Here is a 27,376-nt window from a genome sequence, read left to right on the forward strand (position 1 = left end):
TGTTGGGGTAAATTAATGTCTCGGTACCCGGATTATACGATTGGATAGGTTGATTTCGGCTTTGGAAGCGCTGAGCTGAAAACTCAAAACTGAAGGAGACTGATGGAATTGCTTGTAGGTTATGATGAGAAGTAAGAGGGAATTATTGGTATAAGTTGAAAGCTTGTTCGAATAACCCATATACCAACAACCAATACCAATAACCCAATACAAATGTATTTATTTATTTTTATTTATTTGTTTTTATATACCGGTGTTCAATTTACATATCACATCGGTTTACAAATAATTTGAACAAGACTCAGATATTTTATCTCATTTGAATTTAAAATCTCTACTGAGGTCTGCTTCTCCCTGGAAAAGTATTAGTGCAGTAGTGAGGAACTGATTTTTTGGGGTGTTCTTTATAAGCACATACCCTACTTTTGCTTTTATTGAAACCTCTCTGTAGGGATGCTCTAATTCTCCTGTTTCATTAGTATTTTTTGAAGATACTTCCTTCTGAACCATGTGCTGCCGAGTGGGTGTCGACTTTCCTCTTTGTTCTAGTTTAAAAACTGCTCTATCTCCTTTTTAAAGCTTAACACCTGCAGCCTGGTTCCATCCTGGTTAAGGTGGAGCTCATCCTGTTGGAAAAGACTCTCTCTTTCCGGAAAGGTTGCCAGATTCCTTACAAAGGTAAATCTTTCTTCCTTGCACCATTATCTCATTTACACAGGACTCTAAAGCTCTGCCTGCCTCTGGGGTCCTGCACGTGGAACAGGGAGCATTTCAGAGGGGTTCTGGATTTTAACTTTCTACCTAAAAGCATAAATTTGGCTTCCAGAGCCTTCTTCCCACACCATCTTATGTCATCGGTGCCCATCTGTGCCATGACAGCTGACTCCTCCCCGGCAAAATCTAAAGTCCTATCTAGATGAAACATGAGGTACACCACTTTCACACCAGGTAGACAAGTATCCAAGTGATCCTCACATCCACCAGCCATCTAGCTATCCACACTCCTAATAATCAAATCACCGATGACAGACTACCTAAACCTTCCCTTCTGGGCAGTAGCCTTGGGTGACTCGTCCTCTGTGCAAGAGAATAAAGCATCACCTGGACAGCAGGCCCTTGCTACAGGATCATTCCTGCTACACCAGAGTGATGATCTCCAACCAGGTGACCTTCCTTCTCTGAGGCAACATTGAGGCTGCCAGACTGGAATTGGGATTTGGCTACTATGTCCCTGAGGGTTTCCTCTATATATCTCTCTGTCTGCTTCAGCTCCTCCAGGTCTGCCACTCTAGTCTTCAAAGAACAGAGTCACTCTCTGGGAGCCAAGAGCTCTTTGCACTAGATGCACACATACAACCTCTCACCATTTGGTAGATAGTCATACATGTGGTACTTGGTATAAAAGACTGGAAGGCCCTCATCTCACTGCTGGACTGCTGCCTTCATCTTAATATTATTGAGTTCTTAGTTAAGTTTAGGTTGCTAAGGAGGTAGGGATGCATAAATTAGAATCCTTTAAATGTATGTGATGTAGTCACTGTGAATTGTAAAGTGACTTACAAGGGGATAATTAAACTATGAATATGGGCTGGGATAATCCTGTGTTTAAGATAAAAACCTAACTGATTTTTAATGTGAACGCGTCTCTTGTCTATAAATCAAACAATGAGCTTAGGAGTGGGTGGGAGGGGAAGACAGACATTAGAGTTTTTAATTACTTATTTATATGTTGCTTAAACCAGGGCCCTAAGTCGTGTACCAAATAACACACATAAAACCCAGGACAAACACACATATAAGATCCATACAATAACGTAAGCAATACTAATTTAAAACAGTTTCATTAAACAGTTCATATGGTGGCTATGAAGCTTATGGGAAGGCAAGCTTAAAGAAAAAAGTCTTCATCAACTTCTTAAAGGTTTTGTGACATTCCATTAACCAAAGTTCTTGAGGGAGAGTATTCCAGATAATTGGGGCAAAGACAGAGAAGGCCCGGTCTTTAGTATCTGCTAGTTTGGCATGTTGCATGGATTTACCCACCTTGTTTACCCACTTTATTTACTCATTAGATTTACCCACCTTATGCTTGCTTTTTATTCAGGCACATACGCTGAAGAATATACCCTACTATTTCACCTCTCCCCCAAACTTTCAAGTCCTAAGATTTCCCAAAGCAATACTCACCAATTCTCTTTAGCCACTAGTAAAATCTTCTTCTCCTTTCAATACTCCCATAGGAGAAAATGGTTCATGAACGTAAAAAAAAATGTTCACACATCTCAGTCAATATTGCATGGTAAGGCTATTAAACTACACAGGATATAATATGGCATTAAACATAAGCTGTGTTTCTGGTATAATTTTTCTTTAATAAACATTTAGATAAGATTTAAGGCTTGAGTAAAGAGTTGGACAATTTGGATTTTAAAAAGAAGATGCTGTTTGACTCTTTACATTTATATTCAGTGAAAATGCCTCAGAAGAAGGGAGAATGATTCAACAGACGTAGTTTAGCCCCCTCGGAACCTCTTGCCCAGTTCTTGGGAGATAGCAATGCAGGGGGTCTTGTTCTTGATGTTTGGCACAGTAGGGCCTGTGGTGGATTCTGGTAAGAATTAGCGATAGCTGGAGGAGCAGCCAGGAATGCTGCATGTATTGGTGTCAGGGGCTGCTCGTAGCAAACCCCTCCTCAGAAGAAGCAGTATTATGCTCACCCAGAGCAGTGCAGTGCCACCAAAAGTAAAGATAAGTTGCCACAGCATTACGAACAGTGCCAAAATTTGAAAATTACCAAAGAAGCAGCTTTCATTGCTGGGAAACGTGACCTAACATGAATGAGAGAGAAGAGAAACTGAACAGCAGTTACTGTTACATTGTAGTTTCTCTGTTACCCCCGCTCAGTGGTGATTTTATGCCAGGTCATCAATTTTTGAACTTGCTTCCTTTTCCACATTGGGAAAAAGTGGAAAGTGGAGACTACCGCTGGCATTTAGAAAATTACCACTGTTTCCTCCTAAGAGCTGCTGTTGCTAGGAGGAATACAGAGCATTGGACGTGAGGAGGAACTCATTCATTTATCCAAAGCCAAGAGGATCTTGCTGGGCATAGTGAACAGAATAATGCCTATATAGGAAATTCTGTCAGAAGACAAGCTGAAAAAACTGTTTGCTTGGTATCAGAGCCTGTTAATGTACAGAGGGGTTGGACTTATGAAAAACCTGTACATTTATAACTTATTGAAACTATTTGAGGACCAGTGAGAAATATGGAACTTCTTTTGTAAGCAGACACGATAAGAAAGAGAGAATAAGTCTTCAGAGAGTAATCAGAAAGACAGCCTACAGTCCATGTATTTTATAGTTTTTGGTACTGGAGCAGGATAAAGCCACAGGAGAAATCATAGGCTGGTACTGACGCTTCTATAGCTTCTCATCTCTCTGTGGATACAGATGTGAGCCTGAAGAGATGATCTAGCGAGCAGCAAACCACTGCCTGAATCATCTGCAGCTTGCAGAGAATATCTAAGCAGGCTGGCGTGCTTTCAGGTTGTAGCTTGAGCTCCTTCTTGCCCATCTGACCACTTCAGGGCCAGGAGAGAAACCTTCTGAGAATGAAGATCACACTGGAAGCTTGTCTATGAACCTGTAAGAAAATGGGACAGTCTTCACATTCATAGGATCTTCTTTTCTAGCGGGGGGGGGGAGGGGTGGCATTAGGGTGGTGGTGGGAGGGCAGTGCTTGTACTTTTCTCTTTTGCTTCCAGCTCAATTAAAACTGAGGCTAGGCTCTGGCTCTGCAATCCTTCATTCACAACTATCTGGGGATATTTTCCCTCTATTTCTACATTCTGACAGTCTTCAGCCAGGGACCATGCACCAGGGTATTTTCTAAAATCCTGTAATGATGGCCCTTAAATACAGCCACAGGGAATTATCATTCTACAATGAGTGGGACTTCCTCCCTCAGGGGTTATGAACACTGTCTCTGCAGCAGCTCTGGGTGTCGTATGGAACAGAAGGCCTGAGCCAGACATCAAACCTAGGTTCCTTCACAAGGCAGTGCATACAACTGCTATTAAGCCACCAGTCAGCCCACGCTTTTGTTAAATAATTTTGAAAGAGGACCTGCACAGGAAATGCCTGATGAAGGAAACTGTGCACAAACAACCAGGTGTATGCAGGCTGAATATTGTTACTTTATATTTTTTTCCATTCCATGTCATTTTTTTCCCTTTTATTTCATTCCATGTCATTTTGCTTTAGTGCAATAGTGCACTCTAAAATGAAATAGCATGCTCTAAAACAAAATAGTTTGTACTATTTCATGTTAGTGTTTGCTATTTTGTGTAGTACACACACAATGAAATAGAATGAACTAACACAAAACACAAAATTAAAATGGGCATCCCTATATACAACTCCTTGGGAAAAGATCAGGTTGCACTAAATGTCTCCTTTTGTGTTCCTCCAAAATCTCTAAGCCCCTTGCTGGGCAGTCACATTCCTCTGCAAATCTAAGGGATAGCAAATGTTGCTTACCTGATGTAACATGTGTTCTCACAGGACAGCAGGATGTTAGTCCTCACAAATGGGTGACATCGAGGATGGAGCCCAACCACGGAAAACTTCTGTCAAAGTTTCAGGAACTTTGACTGGCCCCTACTGGGCATGCCCAGCACGGCACTAACCCTGCAGCCAGCAGGGGTCTCCCTTCAGTCTTATTTTCAAAGCTACAGGCAGTGCCGAAAAATAAAATAAAAACGAACCCAACACCGCGGGGTGGCGGGCGGGTTTCGTGAGGACTAAAATCCTGCTGTCCTGTGAGAACACCTGTTACATCAGGTAAGCAACATTTGCTTTCTCACAGGACAAGCAGGATGGTTGTCCTCACAAATGGGTGAGTACAGAGCTGAGGATGTCCTGACTTGCACCAAATGTACCCAACGGCGTGCAACAGGCACAACAACTGGGGAGGAATTTGGTAAAGGACATCCGCACCCTACCGGGAGGTGGAAGAGTGTTGGTACATCAAGTTGGAAAAAGGTTACGCAAGACAGATTGACCGAAGATGGAATCTTGTCTTCCAGCTTTATCCAAACAATAGTGGGCTGCAAAGGTATGGAGGGAAGTCCAGGTTGCAGCTTTGCAGATGTCAGGAAGCGGCACCGATCGAAGGTGTGCTACTGAAGTCGCCATGGCCCTCACAGAGTGTGCTTTGACACGGTCTTGGAAAGGAATGCCAGCTTGCTGATAGCAAAAAGAAATGCAGTCCGCCAACCAGGAGGAGAGAGCCTGCTTACCCACAGGTTGTCCTAACTTGTTAGGATGGAAAGAGACGAATAATTGAGTGCTCTTCCTGTGAGAAACTGTACGGTCTAGATAAAAAGCTAGAGCCCGTTTACAGTCTAGGGTATGCAGAGTCTGTTCCCCGGAGTTGGAGTGGGGCCTGGGAAAGAAGATAGGTAGTATGATGGATTGATTGATATGAAACTCCGAAACTACCTTAGGTAAAAATTTAGGGTGAGTACGGAGTACCGCCCGGTCCTGCAGGAGTTTAGTGTAAGGCGGATAGGTAACTAGGGCCTGTAATTCACTAACCCTGCGAGCTGAAGTGACAGCCAAAAGGAATAACACTTTCCATGTGAGATATTTTAAGTCACAGGAGTGCAGAGGTTCGAAAGGTGGTTTCATAAGGTGACCAAGAACCAGATTAAGGTCCCAAGATGGGGCCGGAGGACGTAAAGGTGGCTTCAAATGGAGCAAGCCTTTAAGAAAGCGTGTTACCAGGGGTTGTACTGAGATAGGGACACCCCCGAAACCTTTATGGAAGGCGGCTACCGCACTGACATGCATTCTAATGGAAGAGGTCTTTAGACCTGATTCTGATAGATGCCATAAATAGTCCAAGAATTTAGAGATTGGACAGGAAAGGGGATCAAGGGACTGAGAAGTGCACCATGATGTGTACCTTTTCCATTTGTATGAGTAAGATTTTCTTGTGGAAGGCTTTCGTGAAGCGATCAGGACACGAGAAACTGAATCCGAAAGGTTGAATGGCTGAAGAACTAACCTTTCAACATCCATGCCGTCAGGGACAAGGCTTGGAGGTTGGGATGGAGGAGGCATCCGTCGTTTTGAGTGAGCAGATGCGGGTCCTTTCCTAGAGGAATGTGCCTGCGGATGGAGAGATCCTGGAGTATGGGGAACCACACTTGCGTGGCCAGTGCGGAGCTATCAGGATCATAGTTCCCCTGTCCTGACGCAGCTTCACGAGAGTCTTCGACAGAAGAGGAAGTGGAGGGAATGCATAGAGCAGACCGGTTGTCCATGTGAGGGAGAATGCATCCCTCGGCCGAGAGTGCTGGCTCCGAATGAGAGAGCAGTAATTGTCCACTTTGTGGTTCTGAGGGGACGCAAAGAGGTCTATGTGGGGATAACCCCACTTGTGAAACAGAGAGGTCGCTACCAAGGGATTGAGTGACCACTCGTGTGGTTGGAAGACACTGCTCAGCTGGTCTGCCAATACATTGTCTACTCCCAGCAGGTAGGTGGCCCTGAGGTACATGGAGCGGGAGAGGGCTTCCGCCCAAATCTGCGCAGCTTCCTGACACAGAAGGAAGGAGCCTGTGCCTCCCTGCTTGTTTATGTACCACATGGCCACCTGGTTGTCTGTCTGAATTAAGATTGCGTGGTTCGAGAGGCAATCTTGAAAAGTCCTGAGAGCATAACGGATTGCTCGCAGCTCCAGGAAATTTATCTGGTGTTTGGCTTCCTCTAGTGACCAGAATCCTTGGGTTTGTAGATTGTTTACATGGGCTCCCCAACCGATGTTGGAAGCATCGGTGGTGAGGATTACCTGGGGATCCGGTGGAAGAAAAGGCAAGCCCTGTAGGAGGTTGAATTGATTTGTCCACCAGGCAAGAGACAGATGGAGTGCATCGGTGATGCGAACAATGGAGGACAGAGGCTGAAGAGCTTGGGTCCATTGCAGTCTCAGAGTCCATTGCATGACTCTCATGGCCAGACGGGCCGTGGGAGTCACATGAACTGAGGTGGCCATGTGTCCCAGTAGAACGAGGAATTGGCGAGCTGTTGCTGTGTGTTGAGACTGCAGCTGGCGAGCTAGGGACACAAGGGTTTGAACCCGTTGATGAGGAAGGAAGGCTTTTGCCTGTAAGGTGTCCAAGTCTGCCCCAATGAAGGATAAGGTCTGAGATGGGACTAAGTAGGATTTCTCGTAATTGACAAGAAACCCTAGAGAAAGCAAAGTTTGAATTGTTAGTGTCAGGGAGGACCGAGCTATTTGCTGGGTTGGGGCCCTGATTAACCAATCGTCCAGGTAGGGGTAGACGTGGACACCTTCCTTCCTGAGGAATGCTGCTACCACCACGAGGCATTTGGTAAAGACTCGTGGTGCAGATGCCAGGCCAAAAGGTAGCACTTGGTATTGGTAGTGGTTTCGGCCTACTAGAAAACGCAGGTATTTGCGATGAGATTGTGTGATCGCAATGTGGGTATATGCGTCTTTCAGGTCTAGAGAGCATAGCCAATCCCCCCTTTGCAGCAGAGGGAGCAGCGAGCCCAGGGTTACCATCTTGAATTTCTCCTTGGCAAGGTACTTGTTGAGAGCCCATAGGTCTAGGATTGGACAATGTTCTCCTGACTTTTTTGGGATCAGGAAGTACCTGGAGTAGAACCCTAGTCCTTGTTGTAAGGGAGGAACGGGTTCTATAGCGTTTGACTATAGGAGAAGAAAAACTTCCTGCTCTAAAAGAACAGAGTGATCGGTGAGTCTCCACACCTGTAGGGGTGGGGAGTCGGAAGGGAGAGTCAGGAAGTTGAGATGGTAACCCTGTGCAATTATTGCTATCACCCACTGATCTGTGGTGATATGATGCCATCTTTCTAGAAAGTGGCATAGCCGACCTCCTACTGGTATGGCTGGAAGAGGGGTTTGGCAAGTGCTCTCTAAGTGAGAGTCAAAAACCCGCCGCAGGGCCTGGTGGTGGAGCTGCTGCAGGCTTTTGTTTACGAGGCTGGCGAGGCTGGGTCTTATGGTAAGACCGTGCGTGCCTAGGCTTGGATGATGGGGGATAATACTTTCGTGGCCTAAAGAAAGACTTTTTGGAGTCCTTCCTAAACGGCTGTTTAGAAGGCAAGTCAGGAGGAATGGATGAGAGTTGTTTAAGTGTCTCATGATGATCCTTCAATTCAGCAACAATTTGTTGAATTTGCTCACCAAACAAATTATCCCCTAGGCAGGGTAAATCAGAGAGCCTGTCCTGAACTTCTGGACGAAGGTCAGATGATTTAAGCCAAGCCCAGCGTCTGGCGGAGATGGCTGTCGCAGAAATTCTAGTGGAAGCATCAAAGATGTCATAGGCTGTTCGTATTTCATGCTTCCCAGCTTCAAACCCTTTATTTAGAAGGGATTGAAGCTGTGGCTGGAACTGTTCAGGCAAGGCATCAGTGTATTCCTGCATCTGTTTCAGGATGACTCTTTTATATTGAGTCATATAAAGTTGATAAGAAGCTATTCTGGAAATCAGCATAGCTCCATGATATACCTTCCTACCTATACTATCTAGGAATTTGTTTTCCTTAGTAGGAGGTATGGAAGAGTGTGGCTTTAGTCATTTAGCTTTCTTCTGAGCTGATTCCACGACTACAGAATGATGGTCTAACTGAGGTTTTTGAAACCCAGGTGCTGACTGTACAAGATATGTAGAGTCAGCTTTTTTGTTGACCGGGGAAACAGATCCTGGAGATTCACAATTCTTTTTAAGAAGGTCTAGAAAAACCTGATGAATGGGAATAGAAGTGATGACTTTCTGGGCATCCAAGAATTGGAACAATTCCATCATCTGGTGCCTGTCATCTTGTTCAGATTGAAGTTGGAATGGAACCAACTCTGACATTTCCTTCACAAAATTTATAAAAGAGAGGTCCTCAGGGGGAGAACGCTTTCTACTCTCTGAAGGAGAGGGCAGTGAAGGCAAATCATCGGTGTCAGTAGAGGTATCATCACCCCAAGTATCATAGGGATCTGGATGATGACCTGCAGGACCTCGAGGGGGCTGAATACCTGAAGGCCCAGGTTGAGGTTCTGAAATATCAGGTGGAATCACCGAGGGCATCAAGAAATTCCTCGAAGGAATCGGTGCCGGTATCGGTGCCGGTGTGGGCATCGAGGGAACCGGTGTCGGTCTCGATGGAATCGGTGTCGGCATCGGAAACCTCGGTGGAGCAGAGGTACGTATCGCCCCCGAAGAAGCAATCGGTGGCGAGGGACGACCTGGCATCGATGGAACAATTCCCGAAGGGGGAATTCGATACGGTGTTTCTCCACCTGATGAAAAATCTGTCGGTGACAGCGGTCTTGCCGGTGTCGGTGACACAGGTATCACCGTTGGAAGGGCTGTCATGAGCGCCTCCATCCGGTGTAGCAGCGGTGCCAGTGCTGCTGCAATCGGCTCGGTGACCGGTTCCACTCTCGGTGCCGGGGTCGGTGCCGGAGGAGTCTGGAACCGTAGCATCGCCTTATCGATGGCCTCCTGGACCAGCTGGTCCAGTTCTACCCGGAGACCAGGGGTCACAAGACCCGGCTCGATGGGAGAGGGAGGCTGAGGCTGAGCCGGAGGGACCACCGTCACCGGTGGGATCGCGGCTCCCAAACCCCGAGGGGGTGAGGGTTGCCTCGGTGCCTGGGAAACAGGAATGGACGGTGCCACTTCTGATCGAGGCTTTTTTGGCGGTGGCTCGGTCGGTACAGAGGTCGATGACGTCGATTCCTCGACAGGCCGAGACTTATGAGGTCTATGGCGATGTTTTTCTTTCCGATCCCCTCGATCATCAGGGGAAGGAACGGGAGTCGATGGCCGTGAAGTCATCAATGGCGGACGGTCACCGAAGGGTTGTCCATGATGATGAGACCTCGACAGTGCCGGCTCCGATGACGTCGATGCAATCGATGGCGTTGGGGTACGAGCGTGGAAGAGGAGCCCCATCTTCTCCATTCTGGCTTTGCGACCCTTTGGTGTCATTAGGGCACATTTGGTGCAAGTCAGAACATCATGCTCACTCCCTAAGCACAAAACACAGACTCCATGAGGGTCTGTGATGGACATAGTTCGGGTACAGTCCGGACACCGATGGAACCCCGACGCCATGGCGGAAAGCCAAAAATTTAGCCGCGGGACTGTCGACTGCCCACAGGCCTCGAGGGCCAAACTCGACAGAAGTCGACCAAACGACGGCAAAAACTTACCGAAGTTCCGCGGACCGAAAAATTTGTCGAAGGGAGACCCCTGAGGGGCAAATTTTCTTTGAAATTAAGTATTTGAAATTCCTGTCAGGAACGTGGTTAAGAGCTCTTCTACCGCGTGGCTACTGCTTCGCGGAAAAAAGAAGTCTGAAGGGAGACCCCTGCTGGCTGCAGGGTAAGTGCCGTGCTGGGCATGCCCAGTAGGGGCCAGTCAAAGTTCCTGAAACTTTGACAGAAGTTTTCCGTGGTTGGGCTCCATCCTCGATGTCACCCATTTGTGAGGACAACCATCCTGCTTGTCCTGTGAGAAGACTGGTTTATACTAATCTCAGAAGTACTAAGTGTAAGTGGTTTATCTTTTAGTGAAGTCTGCAAATCAGACTCATTCAAGGACAAACCATGAGAGCTCCACTGAATCAAGTTACTCCCTGATTCAAGAACTATGGCTAAATAAATCCCTGACCATATTCCCCTAATAAAACATTCACACTGCAGCTCTTATTGTGGCCCCTTTTGTTCTAGGTTCTGACCTCAGTCAAGTGTAGGGCAACATGAGTTATACGAATTCCATTATTTAAAAAAGTGAAATTATTTCAGGTAATTTAAATATTTAAAAGTTTTATTTCTTTTTTATTTGTGATTGACCTGGTACATGAAAATGGGAGGGGACGAATGACAGGGAAGAAGGAAAGTGAACTGAAGTGAGGCATTGAGAGTTAAAGGAAACTAAAGAGAAACTTAACAAAAATGATTTGGTTAAGGAGCCTAATATTCTGCATAAAGTCTAACTTACAGTATATGATTGACAGCTGAGAAATATTCTTGACAGAGGATGACAGGAGTAGCCAGGCAGACTGGATGGGTCATATCTCGCATCTGCTGTTGTTACGTTACCTCTGAATTTCCGCAAAGTGATGTCTTCTTTTTGCAGCAGATGTCATGGATGGTCATTTGAAAACTTTCAGCATGGCAATTGTGCGAGTCTAACAGGAAAGGGAACATCTGAGGCTGGAAGTTATGAGAGTTGTGTGATATGGATGCCATAAAGATAAGACTGGTGCAATTCTGGCATAAGAAGGGCTATTGAGAAGTAATATAATGAACTGACTGACAATGGAAGCACTGTACTAGAGAGATCAAGCAGAAAGGAAGCAGTTGAGGAGAAAATGGTTCTCAAAGTTCAAACCAATCCTTCCCATCTCCCATCCAGAATCTTCCTTTATTGTTTGCAGTGCTGGAATAATCTATAAGGGAAAAAAATGAAGGTTATTTCTTTTAAAAAAAATTCTCTCATTGCCTTATTATTATTATTTAGAATATGTTGTACAAAAAGGTGATTTATTAAAGTTAAAATATTCACTACCATGTTCAATTGCATTATGTCACAGGAAGACAACAGCCCGCCTAATTTAGTCACAGCGGCTCTTGCTCGATGTTCTATTGATCATAAAATGCAGAGACAAACCAAATTCATATCAGTTCATTTAATAAAACTACAAAAACAGGCATTCTAATACGTATATTGTTTGCATACTAAAATTGTAAAGCAACTCAGCATCTTATTTGGATGAATTGTGATTACCAGTTATCAGCTACAATATTGCATAATTATGTTTTCATGGGTCTCAAGCAATATTAAAGACATTGAAGTTGATATTCAAAAGCCATTTAGATGGATACTGAAACATTATGGGCCTCATTTTCCAATATCGCAGTGGTAATGCATGAGGGGGTGTGTCCCATGCAAATGAGGCATTTTTCGTGCAGCAGGGAAACATCGCATCACGCGATGTTTTCGCCATTTGCGGAAATGGATTCGCAAAACATCTTGCACCGCGATAAAACAACCAATGAATCTTCACAGTACATGAAAGTGTCCAAACAGCCTATAGAGAGAGAGAGAGAGAGAGAGAGAGAGAGAGAGAGAGAGAGAGAGAGAGAGAGAGAGAGAGAGAGAGAGAGAGAGAGCACCTTGCTATAGTGCCTATGCCCTAGACAGGTATTTGTATCCCTATGGGAGGGCCACCTAGTAACTTGAGGTGGGGATTAGGTATGAGCGTAGGGGGTTGGGGGCCACTTTCACATTCAACATGAGACGTACGGAAAGAACAGTGGTCTCTAGTGAAGATTTGCTGGCTGTCGGAGTGAGGAAACTCACTCCAAGAAGAGATTTGGGCAATGTTCTCTCAACCTAGCTTGATGGACACTCAACCTGGGCAACAACAAGCTAGGTTGAGAGAACATTGCCCAAATCTCTTCTTGGAGTGAGTTTCCTCACTCCGACGGCGAGCAAATCTTCACTAGAGACCACTGTTCTTTCCCTACGTCTCATGTTGAATGTGAAAGTGGCCCCCAACCCCCTACGCTCATACCTAATCCCCACCTCGAGTTACTAGGTGGCCCTCCCATAGGGATACAAATACCTGTCGAGGGCATAGGCACTATAGCAAGGTGCTCTCTCTCTCTCTCTCTCTCTCTCTCTCTCTCTCTCTCTCTCTCTCTCTCTCTCTCTCTCTCTCTCTCTCTCTCTCTCTCTCTCTCTCTCTCTCTCTCTCTCTCTCTCTCTCTCTCTCAAATTGTGTTCACATCTCCTGCAATAACACCTTGGAAAATGACTAGTCAGGGATATTCAGAGCCATAATTCTAGGCACACTTTGAGATGTTTGCCTAGAATTTAGGTTCATCAGTCGGAGGTGTGTGGGCCAGAATTAGCCACATAAGTTATGTAACTAACTCTGAAATTTGGAGTTAGCTGCTTAACCATTGTGGCTAACTTTGGTCAGCCCGAAAGTTAACCAGTTTGACATAAGTGGTTAACTTTAAGAGAGCTGGGGATATTCATTGGAGATGGGCTTCATTTTTATCTGCCAGGTCAGGCGACCCGTGGAAAACTTCATTTTCCAATGGGTCTTTTTTTTTCGCCAATTTTTGCGGAAAAAACCCCACCCCCAACCCTTCAAATTTACTTAAATACAACCCCCCCCCCCCACCACCACCACCACCACCATCCTGATCCCCCCCAAGACTTACTAAAAGCCCTGGTGGTCCAGCGGGGTCCCGGGAGCGATCTCTCCCTCTTGGGCCATCGGCTGCCAGTAAACAAAATGGCACTGTGGTCCTTTGCCCTTACCATGTGACAGGGGCTACCAGTGCCATTGGATGGCCCTTGTCACATGAAAGGAGCAATAGATGGCCCGTGCCATTTTCTAAGATGGCGCTGGCTGTCCATTGCTCCTACCACGTGACAGGGGCCGACCAATGGCACCGGTAGCCCCTGTCACATAGTAAGGGCAAAGGGCCACCGGCACCATTTTGTTTACTGGCAGCTGACTGCCCGAGAGCGGGAGATCGCTCCCGGGACCCCACTGGACCACCAGGGACTTTAGGCAAGTTTTGGGTGTCGGGAGGGTGGGGGGGGTTGTAATTAGGTAAATTTGAAGGGTTGGGTTGGGTTTGTATTTTTTTTAAATAAATGTGCCCCTCCCCCCCCGGGGGGGGAGGGGCAAATTTATTTTTGGCTATTTTTGGTGAAAATACGTCTCGGGATTTGGGCCCCCCGACCCAGGACTTATTAGGCAATTTTGTTGAAATTGCCTAATTCGTGATAAATGAATGTACATCCCTAATATTCAGTGGCTGTATCCTTGTTAAGTTAGCCTTATCTGGCTAACTTAAGCCTAGATTCATCATTTTGCAGGCCTAATACCCGCACCACTGCCCAGACAGGTTTTATTCCATTTGAGGCTGTTGAAAGAGAGAAAGACGGTTTATAATGCTCTCATATAAGTAAACTATATCACTGTAGGAGGGTCAACTAGTAACTTGAGCTTTACAGCACCTAGGTAGAGAGTCTATCAAGCTAGGACACGAGTACATTGTAGAAATCTCATCTTTGAGTACCTTTCCTCATTCCAAATCACATCAAATCTTCAATGATGTGTACTGTGCTGTTAATACGTCTGACTGTGCATGTAAAACTGCCCCCAAACCCTAAACCACCACCAAAACCTCACCTTGAGTTACTAGATGACCCTCCTATAGTGGTATAAATAGATGACTAATGTGTGCCACCCCAGAGCGTTCTCTCTCTCTCGTTCTACTCCACTCTATTCCCCTTTCCTCTCCAAAATAAAATTTGTGAAAAATCCCATTTCAGGCATATCACAGGTCATAACAGTAGGAAAAAAGATGTAGTTATTTCCAGCATTATTGCCCACAATAGCATGTATAACACATGCATTGTGCTATCGAACACAGCATTACCACATCTCATTTCCATTTACTCCACCCAAAATCTACCCACCTGAATAAATTTTGCAAATTTGCATACGCAGCACGTGCTGCGATAAATAACACATGCATTATAACGACATCATAGGCGTTAGGGCCCTAACCCAATTTGATCAATGATCCTGTCAACTAGCTGCTCTGCAGCTGAATGCCGACCTCATTGTTAACATCTGCAAGGTCTTATTAGAACTCCAAAATGAAAATATAAAACGCCCATTCAAGCCTTTCTAGCATATTTTGACAGATTTCATAGATGGATGTACATAACTCAATTAAGATTTTTGATAAATCATCATAATCTTACATGGTCATGCTAGTCATTCATTGCACTTAGCTGAAATATGTTTTCGGCAAAAATTATTTGCTTATTAAATTCCTTTCTTTTTTTTTTTAAAACATCTCATAGGCCTTGATCTGTATCACATGAAATAAACTAGACTATCTGTACAGATATAGCAGATTGTATGTCTCCTCAATGGGAAAAAAAAAAGAATAAATTTAAAAATATAAAAAGCTAGGATGCTAAGCTTAAAGAGCAAGTGTTAAGTGCTCAAAAGCAAAGAAAATCTGGCACACCAAAATATTATCTAGGTAGAAATATTTCATTAAGTATACTTACCAACATTTTGGCCTCAAAATGAAACCCTGACTAAGATACTTGTTTGCAAACTTAATGAAACATAATGCACTGGATTTTCTTTGCTTTGCAGACTATAATATTCAACACAGGGAGGCCCAGAGCTAGCAAATAAGACCATAATGGTTCAAGTTCAGTTTCCTGAAAAATCCAACATTAAACACATTATGTTGTTATTAGGAAATTTGAAGATTTATGATTTTTTTTTCTCCAGAGAATGGCAGCAGAACATGCAGCTGATGTATTGTAATACCAGGGTACTTTGCTCACCCATAACTGAAGGAAGATTGAACCTTCCTTTCTCACCAAAGCTGTGGGATACAATAAATTAAAAATACAGTAGACCCTCATTTTCGCATCAAACATGATTTTACTGTTTTTGCTGATTATCCATTCTCAGTGAAAATACTTTTGACGGAAAATAAAGGTGTGCATAAAGAAAGCACAATTGGAACCAGATGATGAATTTACAATTTTGTCATGGAGACACACAAGGCAGCAATTTTTGTGTGTTGCTTTTGTGAACATGGTGCCTGATGCTTCGTTTTTTTTTTTTTATAAGGCAGCTTTTGTATCTTGGGGACAGACCAATGTGTTGCTGTAATAAAATTGCTCTTAGTCTTCATCTTCTGGCAATATGTCCTTCTTCTGGTGCCAGGTCCTTTCTATAAGTACAATAGTTTCTTATTATAAGACTTTATTGACGAGAGTATACAATGGTCTCTTGCCTTCTTTAAATTGTATGCGGTATTGTAGGTGTTTTTTAGTTACCATGACTCATGCAGATTTTACTTTGGAAGTCACTAGCAATAATATGCTGTACCAGCCCATTCCCTCCCTGCATGCCATTCTATTGCTAAATTCTTCCCTCCCCCACAACATACACTCACACACTCTCACCCTACACAGTGTGTGAAATTTGTGTAATAGGACCATCTGTCTATAGAGACAGAAGGGATTATTGCTTTTGCAGAATGCAGTCTGATATGGGTCTTAACTATCAGGTGTCACACTGCTGTCATGTTTTATTATAAATGGGTCATCACCTTTTCCTAAAGAAAGAGTGGTGTTAATTACTTAATCTGAATTGCTATGATTTAAAAAAAAAATCTCATTCATCTAATCTTATGACTTTAGATCAATATATAAGTGAGATTTACAGAATACTGAGGGATTGGTTTCAGTGGAGAAAGATAGCAGGGAGACCAGTGTTGAGAAAGATCCAATTTGCTATTATGAACTGGGTATAAATGAGATCTCAATAAATAATATAATCATAGACTGAACAGAGCAACAGATGTGAAGAACTTGTCAGACTCAGTCCTCTCTTTGGTCTTTAATCAATTCTTTGTAACTTTGGCAAACTACTTTTATTGTGGGCTCGATTTACCCCAAATTCAGGACTGAGAAACATTTCTAGCAGACAGTTATACATTGACTTTAGATTATAAACAGAATAATAATCTATGTTAAAAAAAAAAAAAAAGATACATATGCAGGAGATCCAAGATGGCGCCTTGAAGGGAGGTCGGGGTGTTTGAAGCTCTGCCTTTTTCCTGATTTGCCTATTTCGCAATGCCGCATACTAAGAGGAAAGGATGGATTCGGGTGGATTCCTCAGCTCCCCCCTACCTGCCTCTACTCAGCCACGCATTGAGGGCTTTTTCACCCTGATGGATCAATTACCTCCAGGTGGGAGGTCCGCTGCTGGTGCCGGTGATGAGCACACCCCGGCACTGCTGGAGACGCAAACATCACTAAACCCTGGAACTCCCATGACTCCTTCTCCCCCGTTCCACGATCCAGCTCTGGATCTGGGCCAGCTGCTATGACAGAAGTTGTCGGGAGAGTTGGCAGCTGCTGAAGCGGATTCCTTTGCCTCCGTTGTGGGTTCCGCATTCGATGGCACTACAGATACTTTGTTGCCGCCGCCGATGCGGTAGACTAAAGTGGCTGAAGCAGTTCATCTAGGCCATTGTGCCTTGGCTTCTATTCCTGTTGGGCGAGAAGAACCAGCAGGCTCCTTTTTTAGGGCTCCAGAACCCTGTCGGGAAGGTGTGGTAAGCGCTATTTCAAAGCTGAACTTGGTTAAACCTCAGGTTATCACTTTGGACATGGTTTGGAATGCTTTAATTTCCCTTGAAATATCTGTATCTACATTAACTTCAATTATGACTGATACACAACAACATATTCAGCTTATGGATCCATTACTTGTCTCTCATAATTCTAAGATTAATGATCTGGATTCTTGGGTTAATCATTTGCAGTCTATCCAGAGTGGCCTGGTTCAGGGAGAACTTGCTAATTCTAAAAGAAAGGAGAACATGGAAAATTCTCTCAGATATTCAAATCTGAGAGTCCTAAATTTTCCTCATGTAAATCTAGTATCTCCAAGTGACCAGTTTAAAAAATATCTACAGGATGTTTTGCAACTCCCACCTGATACTATCCCACCTATTTCCAAGATGTATTTTTCCTCTACCGAGAAGAAAGAAAACTTTGATACTTCAGTTTCTCAATTGTTGATTCCTGGGACTGCTAACATGTCAGCTTTCTTAGAAACTTCAGGGGAAGGACAAGTGTAATTCCGTTGGACTTTACTTGTTAGTTTTGTTTTTTCCTCTGATCGGGATTCAATCTTAAGACTTTTTCTACCTAATAGGGATAAATTATACTATGGTCAGAAGATCTGGATATACCCGGATATCACGAGATCTACCCAACAATGCAGGAAGAAATTTCTGACAATGTGTCAAGAGGCCAGACAGCTGGGAGCTCAGATTACTATTTGCTACCCTGTAAATCTGTATTGAAGTTGAATAATGCTCAGTATGTTTTCTTTGAGCCGTCTCAATTGCAGTTTTTCCTCGATTCACATACGACATCTGATAGTGCTTCCTAACCTTGTCGTGGTAATATAATATTCCTTTTTCTCCCTTATAATTCCTTTTCCCTTTTATCTAGTTGTTTGTACTCATTTATACCCTTGGATCTCTCAGATTTCTTTCTACTGGGCCGAATAATTACCTTGAAACTAAGGCCTGGATTTATCAAAATGCGGTAAATACCACATGCGATAGGAAAAGGGGTGTATTTAATGCTAATTGAGTATTTATCGCAATTGGCGATAAATACCTCTGCGAAGAGCTAGTGCGATAACAGTTCATATTCTGCGTTAAGTGCCAAGTATTTCCTGCATCCAACCAGCTATTCTGGCCAGGCTCTCTCTCTCTCTCCCCCTCCCCCCGGGGCTCTGGAGCCTTCAAATTGTATAAAATAAGCCTTACGGGACACATCGCAAATGACGAAGACACTTCATCGCATGGTCACGGCTGGTATCGCACAGCCTAACGCATCTGAAAGAGGTGTTGTTAAAATTTGCGTTATGGCTGTGCGATACCTCTTCGCAGCCTGCCTAACCCAGCCCACTCTCCGCCCCTACTCCTCCCATTTTTGTAATTTGCATCGCACCATACGATATGGTTTATTCATCCTCCTTCCTCTGCTCTCTCATTTTCTACTTCTTCACGGTTTGCCCTTTGCATTCCAAATCACACACCCTCCTCACTGTAGCCCAGCTTTCAAGAAATCTTCTCTCTGTTGGCCCCTTAGTACACAATTCTCTGCCACTGGCCATCTTCCACGCATGTCTAAAGAGACATTTCTTTAAACTCACTTTTGATAACTCCTTCATTTTACTATCACACTTACTGGTTTCTTTGCACCACTGAACTTGTTTCAAATATTGACTCAGAGGAACCTTGGGCAAAGGTGTCCCAAAACCATAAACAAAATAACACTGTTACTCTTCCTCCCCTTCAGAAGCCGTCATGTTTATCAAAGCACTGAAAAAAAATTACATAAATTACATCCTACAGATGACTACCTGCCCGATTCTGAAGTGCTATAAATTTAAACCTATTGTAATCTAGTTTGAATAAAAGGCATTGTATAAACACAAATTGCTTCCATTATGATGAGGATAGTTTTTTTAGTTTGAAATACAACTTACTTTAATTCTTGTACAATCACTCAAGAATCTGAGTAGAATTGTTCTCCATGTTTAACATCTAACTCTTCTTTATCCATTTAGTTGAATTTTTTCCTGATTTTCAGATTTCTATAAAGAGCAAAAGTACAGTGAACATACAATTGTGATGAAAACTGAATTAGTGTATGCATTAATGTCTTATTAAGAAGTGTGCATGCCATTTTATTACGTAATGCTAAAGAATGATTTCATGGGGTTTGCATGCAGTAGAGAACCTTGCAGCTTGTGTGATAACAATACTTTTAAGAATGCAAGTTTGTCCTCACTGTAATATGATAAGTGTATATATACGTAAAGGTGTCATTCTAATAAATCATTATAGAAATTTAATCATGCATATAAGGTGACTATTTCACTTTTAATCATGCAAAGACCATTTTCAGTTTTCAATTAACTCATATATACAATTGTCACTTCATGCATGATGGATGTATCTTAAGCATTGCATAGGAGACAAAAATGTTTTACCTGATTTAAAAATATATATATACATTTGAAAGAACCAGTGGTTAGCCACAGCATGTTTTACAGGTGGCTCCCTTCAGTGCTGCAGGTGGAAGCCGTGGCAGGTGATTTTAGAATCAGCTGTTAGCTGAGACTAAGTCCCTGCATCTTGCTGCTGCTTTCTCCTCTGTGTTGAAAATGAACATTTTTTGCATTGTGGAAATATCATCCATCTGGCTTGACTGCAAGTAGATCTGTATCATTTGTTAACTAAACATTCAAAATAGAGATATGATGCCTTTTATAATTTAACTTTTCATCTCAATCCAGGCCGGATCTAGTCAACTACCTGCACCTACAGTAGCTACTAAATGTTCCTTGCATACTCTCCCTTGCAGGTAGGGCTCATCCACTCCTCAGCGGGAACATGTGAAGTGTCCTGCATATCCACTGGGTGAGATAAAGTAGGACAGGTGAAATGGAAATTTGCCCTTTTGATGTTATCATTAACAGCCTTGAAATTATTTTTAGGTTTGCATTTGACATAATTGTATCATAGCTGGGTTAATCATTATCCATTTGCTGAGTGATTAAAAAACAGCTGAGTCACCTAGGAATCAGCATGTCCTTCTACCTTTCTATGATAACATGACTTTTTATTATACAACTATCATTCTCAATAAGGTGATTTTGCTGTAATCATATTTCCTAAATGTTTATGTGACTTTATAGCACAACTAGAAACTTCTACCTGGTGAAAAATTATTTTTTGCATCCCATGGGATCACATTTAAAAAAAATAAATAAATTACAAGCTAAATCATCCTTATCAAGTCAGTGTCCCAGAGAAGAGATTTTGTATCTTCTCTAATTCCTACAGCTAGAATCCACCAAAGAGCAAATACGGCAGCAGGATACCCTTTTTCTTCCATCATGGCTTGAGGCTCAAATAAAGATCTACAGACCCCAAGGTACCAGATCAACATATGAGTCCTATAACAAGAAAGCAAAATATATTCTAGAGAAAAAGGCTATGATATGAGGCTCTAGGGGGTAGACCCAGGGGCAACCAAAGGAAGTACTTCTTCACATAAAGGGTGGTGGGTATATGGAGCAGTATCCCAGTGGAAATGGTAGAGACAAAAAATAGTAACATTTAAGAAGGTGTGGGATAAGCTCAGAGGATCTTTGTGAGAATGTGAAGGTAACACCCTAGCTCAAGTAAGCTCTTTGCATGATTTATGTATTGAAAAGGATTTATCCCCCACCTTTTTACACAGTTCATAACCCCCATATTAAAACCCCCATAATAAAATCATATACAGAACAAACAGTTGACATGGGACCAACCCTACTCAGACAAAGCCTGCAAAACACAAACTCCTTAAGCTGGTAGATCTTAACTACCAGTTCAAGTTTTAATGGCTGAGATCAAAACATTGCTAAATAGGAAAGCCTTTAGTTTTCTAAATGTCCATGTCTAAGTTATGGTGCAAAGACTATCAGGCAAGGAATTGATGAGGTTGGATCCAGCCATGAGAATGTTAGCTCCCAAGTCTCCGTAAAGTGTGCAAGCCATGGAGAAGGAATCTCCAGCAAACTACGCTGTGATGATCTTAGCACACAGGTGAGGGGAAGAGTTATAGATGCAAAGGATTGCACAAATGCAAGATGGTGTGCCATGATTTAGTAGCTTGTGAAAAAGCATGGCTATTTTATATTTGACTTGAAATTGATTTGGGAGCCAATGGAATGCCTGGAGAACAAGAGTAAAATGTTCCCTCATGCTGGTATCAGTCAACATACGTGTTGCCAAATCCTGAGCTATTTTTACTAGGGATGTGAATCGTTTTTGAATGATTAAAATTATTGTCAGATAATTTTTAAATCGTCCAAAATCGTTAGAGTGCACGATACAATACAAATGCCCCCGAATTATCGTCAGGGGCATTTGTATTGTATCATTAAATAGGGCACGGGAAAACCAGCACACCAAAAAAACCCTAAAACCCACCCCGAACCTTTAAAAAAAATCCCCCACCCTCCCGAACCCCCCCCAAAATGTTTTAAATTACCTGGGGTCCAGTGGGGGGTCCCAGCGTGATCTCCCGCGATCTCCCACTCTCGGGCCATGGCTGCGTTGAGAAATGGCGCCGGTGGCCCTTTGCCCTTATCATGTGACAGGGCAAAGGTAGCGCCGGCGCCATTTTTGTTCCTGGCTCCCGACGTCACGCATGCAGGAGATCGCTCCCGGACCCCCGCTGGACCCCCAGGGACTTTTGGCCAGCTTGGGGGGGGCCTCCTGACCCCCACAAGACTTGCCAAAAGTCCAGCGGGGGTCCGGGAGCGACCTCCTGCACGCGGGCCGTATTGCCAATCTTCAAAATGGCGCCGGCGCTACCTTTGCCCTCACTATGTCTTGTGGGGGTCAGGAGGCCCCCCCCAAGCTGGCCAGAAGTCCCTGGGGGTCCAGCGGGGGTCCGGGAGTGATCTCCTGCATGCGTGACGTCGGGAGCCAGGAACCAAAATGGCGCTGGCGCTACCTTTGCCCTGTCACATGATAAGGGCAAAGGGCAAAGGGCCACTGGCGCCATTTCTCAACGCAGCCGTGGCCCGAGAGCGGGAGATCGCAGGAGATCACGCTGGGACCCCCCCCACTGGACCCCAGGTAATTTAAAACATTTTGGGGGGGGTTCGGGAGGGTGGGGGATTTGTTTTAAAGGTTCGGGGTGGGTTTTAGGGTTGTTTTGGTGTGCCGATTTTCCCGCCCTCCCCCGATTTACGATTTTTAACGATTTAACAAAAAAAAAAAAAACACGACGATCAGATTTCCCTCCCCCCCCCAGCCAAAATCGATCGTTAAGACGATCGATCACACGATTCACACCCCTAATTTTTAATGGCCTTAAAATAGTCGATGGACCCCCAATATAAAGTGAGTTGTAAGCATTAGTTCCTGTAAAACTGTTTGAAAGTCCTCTGGCTTCAGCAGCGGCTTTAGTCAGCATATTAGATACAGTTTTAAGAAGATCCGCTTTGCAATTAATCTCACTTGTTCCCATAGGGAAAAACCAGACTCCAGCCAAATGCCAATATTCTTAACATGGGATGAGACTGGAATTGTATCAGAAATGGAAAATTCAAAATGGGCAGACTACATGGGCTTTCTGGTCTTTCCCCTAGATTCATCATTCTGCTATATTTATAGCAGAATGTTGAGTCACAAAAAAAAGGGGTGGGTGGGTGATAGTGGACAGCTGGCCACATCGCAGCGGTGTGGTTTTGCCGGCCATGGTGCAGCCGCGCTGCACATTATCGCCCCCATAGTGCCATGAGAAAAGGTGTTATTTCCCGCGGTGCTGCCGACAATAATGAGGAAAACATTATCGACGACAGTGCTGGCAGGCCATAACCCCGCCCAAATTCTGTGCACCCTCCTCCCCTTCCCCTAATTAGCATGCCATTGCCACGATGAGGCCATTATCGGGTTCAGTAGGGCTTTATCACGCACAGTAAGACTCTAACGCACGTGATAATGGCCCATCGCAGAGTAAAGAATGACCCTGTTTATTTGCAGTGATATGCTATGCTTCTATTTTTTAAAAAGCTTGAAACTTCAGCAAAAATAGCTAAGTTTGAGTTTGCTTTATTAATTATGTGGCTCATTTAGTAAAATTTTGTACCACTAGTACTACAGTGCAAAAACTGCTGCATTGCTTTCATTAATAAATGAACCCCCTCTATGCTTGTGGAAAATATGGGGTACAATTGGTCACTGTGAAGTCAGTATATTCAGAAAACCAATGAGTAGGTACATTATTTGGGTAAAGTTCTGCATGCAACTTTGGATGATCAGCTGGACTTACCTGGATATGTCTGCTGCTGAATATACATGTACCACCTAAATAAAGCTGTGCACATAACTTTGCCTGGATAATTATAGAAAGGCATTTTCCTGACCAGACTTATCCAAGTAATATTAGCTGGTGTACACTGAGCATCTGAGCATACTGGCTAAAGTTTAATCATGAGCTGGGATCACCCCCAAGCTCGCTCCTTTTTGCGCACATAAATTACATAACATGTTGCCCCCGCCATATTTACCCCCTCAGTGGGGGGTAATTTATTACCACTACAAGATAATCTATTGTGATCACATTTCATCACATGCAAACCTTCCACAACATACTTGGCATTAGGGATGTTTCATCTATCTTTGATTAACCTGTGTGGCTTATGAGATCTCTGCTAATGTATATTTATTGGAGTTTCTGGATCTTTGTTAGTGTGAAGCATCTATGAATGCCTGTTCAGAGAGAGCTGTTCTTGAACTGATTGGTTATGCCCAGTTTTCTGTCTTCTGCTGGGGACTCATGTTGAAAATAAGTGAGAGGGTTTTCATGCACTATGATGACTCAAAAGCAAAATGTCTGACTATCTGTAAAATAAAAGGAAACAGTTTTGCTGTACAGGTATACTGAGTAGGGTAGATATCTTTTAAAAGCTATTTAGTGGGAAGATTTTCAGAGGCATAATGAGAATGAAAGCCATGAAACCTGATTTTATTTTAGTATTTTTTTTTCACTCAAAGTCATAATCAGCAGTGGAATTTGTAGCCAGAGGGCACAGTCAAAGCAACTAGCATAGCAGGGTTTAAGAGAGGTTTGGTCAAGTTCCTGGAGAAAAAGACCATAAAACAGTTAAACTAGGGAAAGCCATCACTATCCATGGGACTCAGTAACAAGAAATAGATCTACTTTGTAGGATTTGCCAGGAATTTGTTACCCGGACTGGCCACAGGGACAGAATGCCGGGCTCAATGGACCTTGGTCTGACCCAGCATAGTCTTTCTTATATTCTTATGATTTAAATTAGCATGTTTATTTGTTTTTTGTGGTGGAGGGGTGAATGGAAGGATAGAATGAAAAAATGCTGTTTTTCCTCAATATTGGGGAGTATACCTTCAAAAATAGGATATGTAAGATTAATATAACACAACAGGTACAAATCTCATCAGATGGGAATATACAAGCTTGTTCTAAAAATGGAGTACCCCCTGCTGATAAATGAAGCTGATATATAAAGCATGATATATATCTACCCCAATTAATCGTATTGCTCTTTATATGTCTGCTAGACATCTTCACCCTTAAGGGGAAGATCATATAATTAAGGAGATTAGTGGTTTCTTAATGTTATGGTTCTGGTATGTATTTGAAACATTATTTAGCCTAGGTGTTCTGACTCCGATTGCTCTGCAGAAGGCCCCATATTTGTTATTTGTATTATTATTTACCATATCTTGGATCTATATGTCCAGCCCTGTCTGCCACCTCCTTTATGTATTTAGAGGATCAAGTTTCGTAAAGCATATGATGTCATGTTGCGGTTTTAATACTTTTACATACTACCGAATATTCATAGTTAACTTGTTTCCCAGTTGGCCCTGCTGTGTATGCCAGTAGAGGGCACTGGGGGGGGGGGGGGGGGGATAGGGACAGTCCATATATTTGTGTGGCTCATGTTCTAGAAGTTTTTCTTCCTCATTTTTCTCTGCCATTCCAGTTAATCCCCTGCTCTTTCCTCACAGGAGGTATTTCTGTCACACCAGGATGTAGCCTGCTTTAATAGAAATTCTGGTCCATTTGGGGCTTCAGGGAATCCAGGGGAGTTAATGCCTACAGTTCTGGTGGGGTTCATCTATCTATCAGAAGATGAAGGTGCTATAAACTTATCCCCCCATTCAGTCAAAATCCAACTTCTGGAGCTATGTTGCTGGATCCCTTTAACTGGGAGATTTTCCCAGCATGAGGAAACTAGTAAACTGCCCTGTTCTGACCTGAAGTACCTGACAAGCAATGCACTGTTTTGTGTTTTCCTGGGAATTTTTTACATGCCACATGGACTGTATACAGTTAACAATTTCAGTTGTTCCTGTTTTCTTTTTAATTATTTTGATTTAATGTTTATTTTATGCTTTAACTTGTTTGTTATTTTGTTACCTTGAAGACGCCCAACAGAAACCATTTCAATGCCTGTTTTTCCCCATCCATTTTATTTCATCTCATACTATTCAAAACTGGGTTACTCAGATAGCCTCTCCTGAATTAACTAATGCTTGGAGCAGGTGAGCAGTGTTACAGAAAGGTGAAGGAGCATGATTTGGTACTGCTACTTCAAGAGCTGTTAGGCTATCTATAAAGTTATATCATTGGCTAATCTTAATATTCAATAAACAAGCAGTCTCCTGAAAGCAAGAACCATGAAAGTTTACTTATACTATATTGCTTTTTTCTTAAGCCTCAGTCTGGAGATTGTTAAGCTACTTAGAAAGATTGTGTTAATTTATTAGGCTCTTGGTTTATAAAAAATCATGAACAGAACTTTCAAATAAAGAAGAGTAAGGGAGACCCACCTTCGGAAGCTCCCTATTGGGCCAACAGTGGGTCAAATTGAGGGCTGAATATAAGCAGCCCTAGCCCGACATACCTTTCCTTGTCAAACAGTCATTGTGGAGCTTGCTCTGAGAAACTGATGTTTCTCCTGCCTGCTTCCAACTCTGCATTTGATTTCTGCTTCCTGTTTGGTTCCTGTTCTGTGTTTGGATTCCTGCCTTCTACCTGGTAACATAGTAGTAACGGCAGATAAAGACCAAATGGTCCATCTAGTCTGCCCAACAATTTGCTTATGGTAGTAACTGCCGCTCCGAGCAGATTTCTCCATGCAACACCCTTCTGCCCGCCCCACCCAACATGTACAGCACCCTCTGCCCTCCCCACCCACCCCGCCCTATCCCCTAAACAATGTTTCTCTCCCTTATACTCCTCCTCTAAAATGCCACAGTTTCCCTCGCATCACACCCATCCCTACCATTTTCCCCCCTTCCCTCCGCTCCTTTTCCCTCCCCACTCCCCCCCCCCCCAAATTCTTCTGCCTTGCCTTCTATTGTACAAAATTTCTTATATCAACTCAATATTGTTTTTAGTTAATGTTGATTATCTAACCAATTTTATTAGTTCATGTTGCTTTTCTAACCAAGTTCTACGACGCTCGTTAGCCTTATAAAAAAGGTTCCTACATCTTTTATCTAGCTATCCTTCTATCAGTGTTCATTGTAATTTCCTTCCTCAGTTACCTGTAAACCGACATGATGTGTTTTACGAATGCCGGTATATAAAAGCTATAAATAAATAAAATAAATAAATAACTGCCTTTCTGTGCAGTTTACCTCCACGCAATCTGTAAAGGGCAGTAACTGCCATTCCGTGCAGGTTACCCTCATGCAGAAATGTTTGATCATTCCTTTCTTCAAGCCTTTAGGGATCCACAGTGTTTGTCAAATGCCTTTTTCAATTCATAAACTGTTTTTGTCTTCACCACCTCTTCTGGGAGGGCATTCCAGGTATCAACCACCTTCTCTGTGGAGAAATACAGTTTTTTCTGATATTGGTTCTGAGTCCCCCCCCCCCCCCCCCCCCCCGAGTTTCATATTGTGACCCCTATTTCTACGGTTTCCTTTCCAATGGAAAAGGTTTTCAGTTTGTGCATTGCTAATACCTGTCAGGTATCTGAAGGCCTTATCATATATCCCCTGCACCTCCTTTCCTCCAGGGTATACATAATTAGATCCTTCAGCCTCTCTTCATAAGTCTTCTGATACAGACCCCACACCATTTTAGTTGGCT

The 27,376-nt window shown here is 43.3% G+C and overlaps 1 protein-coding gene and 1 long non-coding RNA gene across 3 annotated transcripts in view; both read right to left on the bottom strand.

The window, feature by feature from the left end:
- The window catches only part of SHC3 (SHC adaptor protein 3), a 311,762-nt gene that overhangs the window by 171,512 nt on the left and 112,874 nt on the right, over nt 1–27,376 (bottom strand). The gene's annotated exons all lie outside the window — the stretch shown is intronic.
- Nucleotides 1,969–20,136, bottom strand: LOC115100146. 2 transcript variants are annotated; one of them, XR_003858974.1, is made up of 4 exons: nt 19,716–20,136; nt 19,209–19,316; nt 11,161–11,510; nt 1,969–3,645 (listed from the first exon to the last, which is right to left on the bottom strand). It is a non-coding gene; the product is annotated as an uncharacterized LOC115100146 (long non-coding RNA). The 2 variants fall into 2 exon arrangements; XR_003858973.1 differs by lacking the exon at nt 1,969–3,645 and having other exon boundaries at nt 10,918–11,510.

This window comes from Rhinatrema bivittatum, chromosome 1, assembly GCF_901001135.1.
Source record: "Rhinatrema bivittatum chromosome 1, aRhiBiv1.1, whole genome shotgun sequence".
NCBI lineage: Eukaryota > Metazoa > Chordata > Amphibia > Gymnophiona > Rhinatrematidae > Rhinatrema > Rhinatrema bivittatum.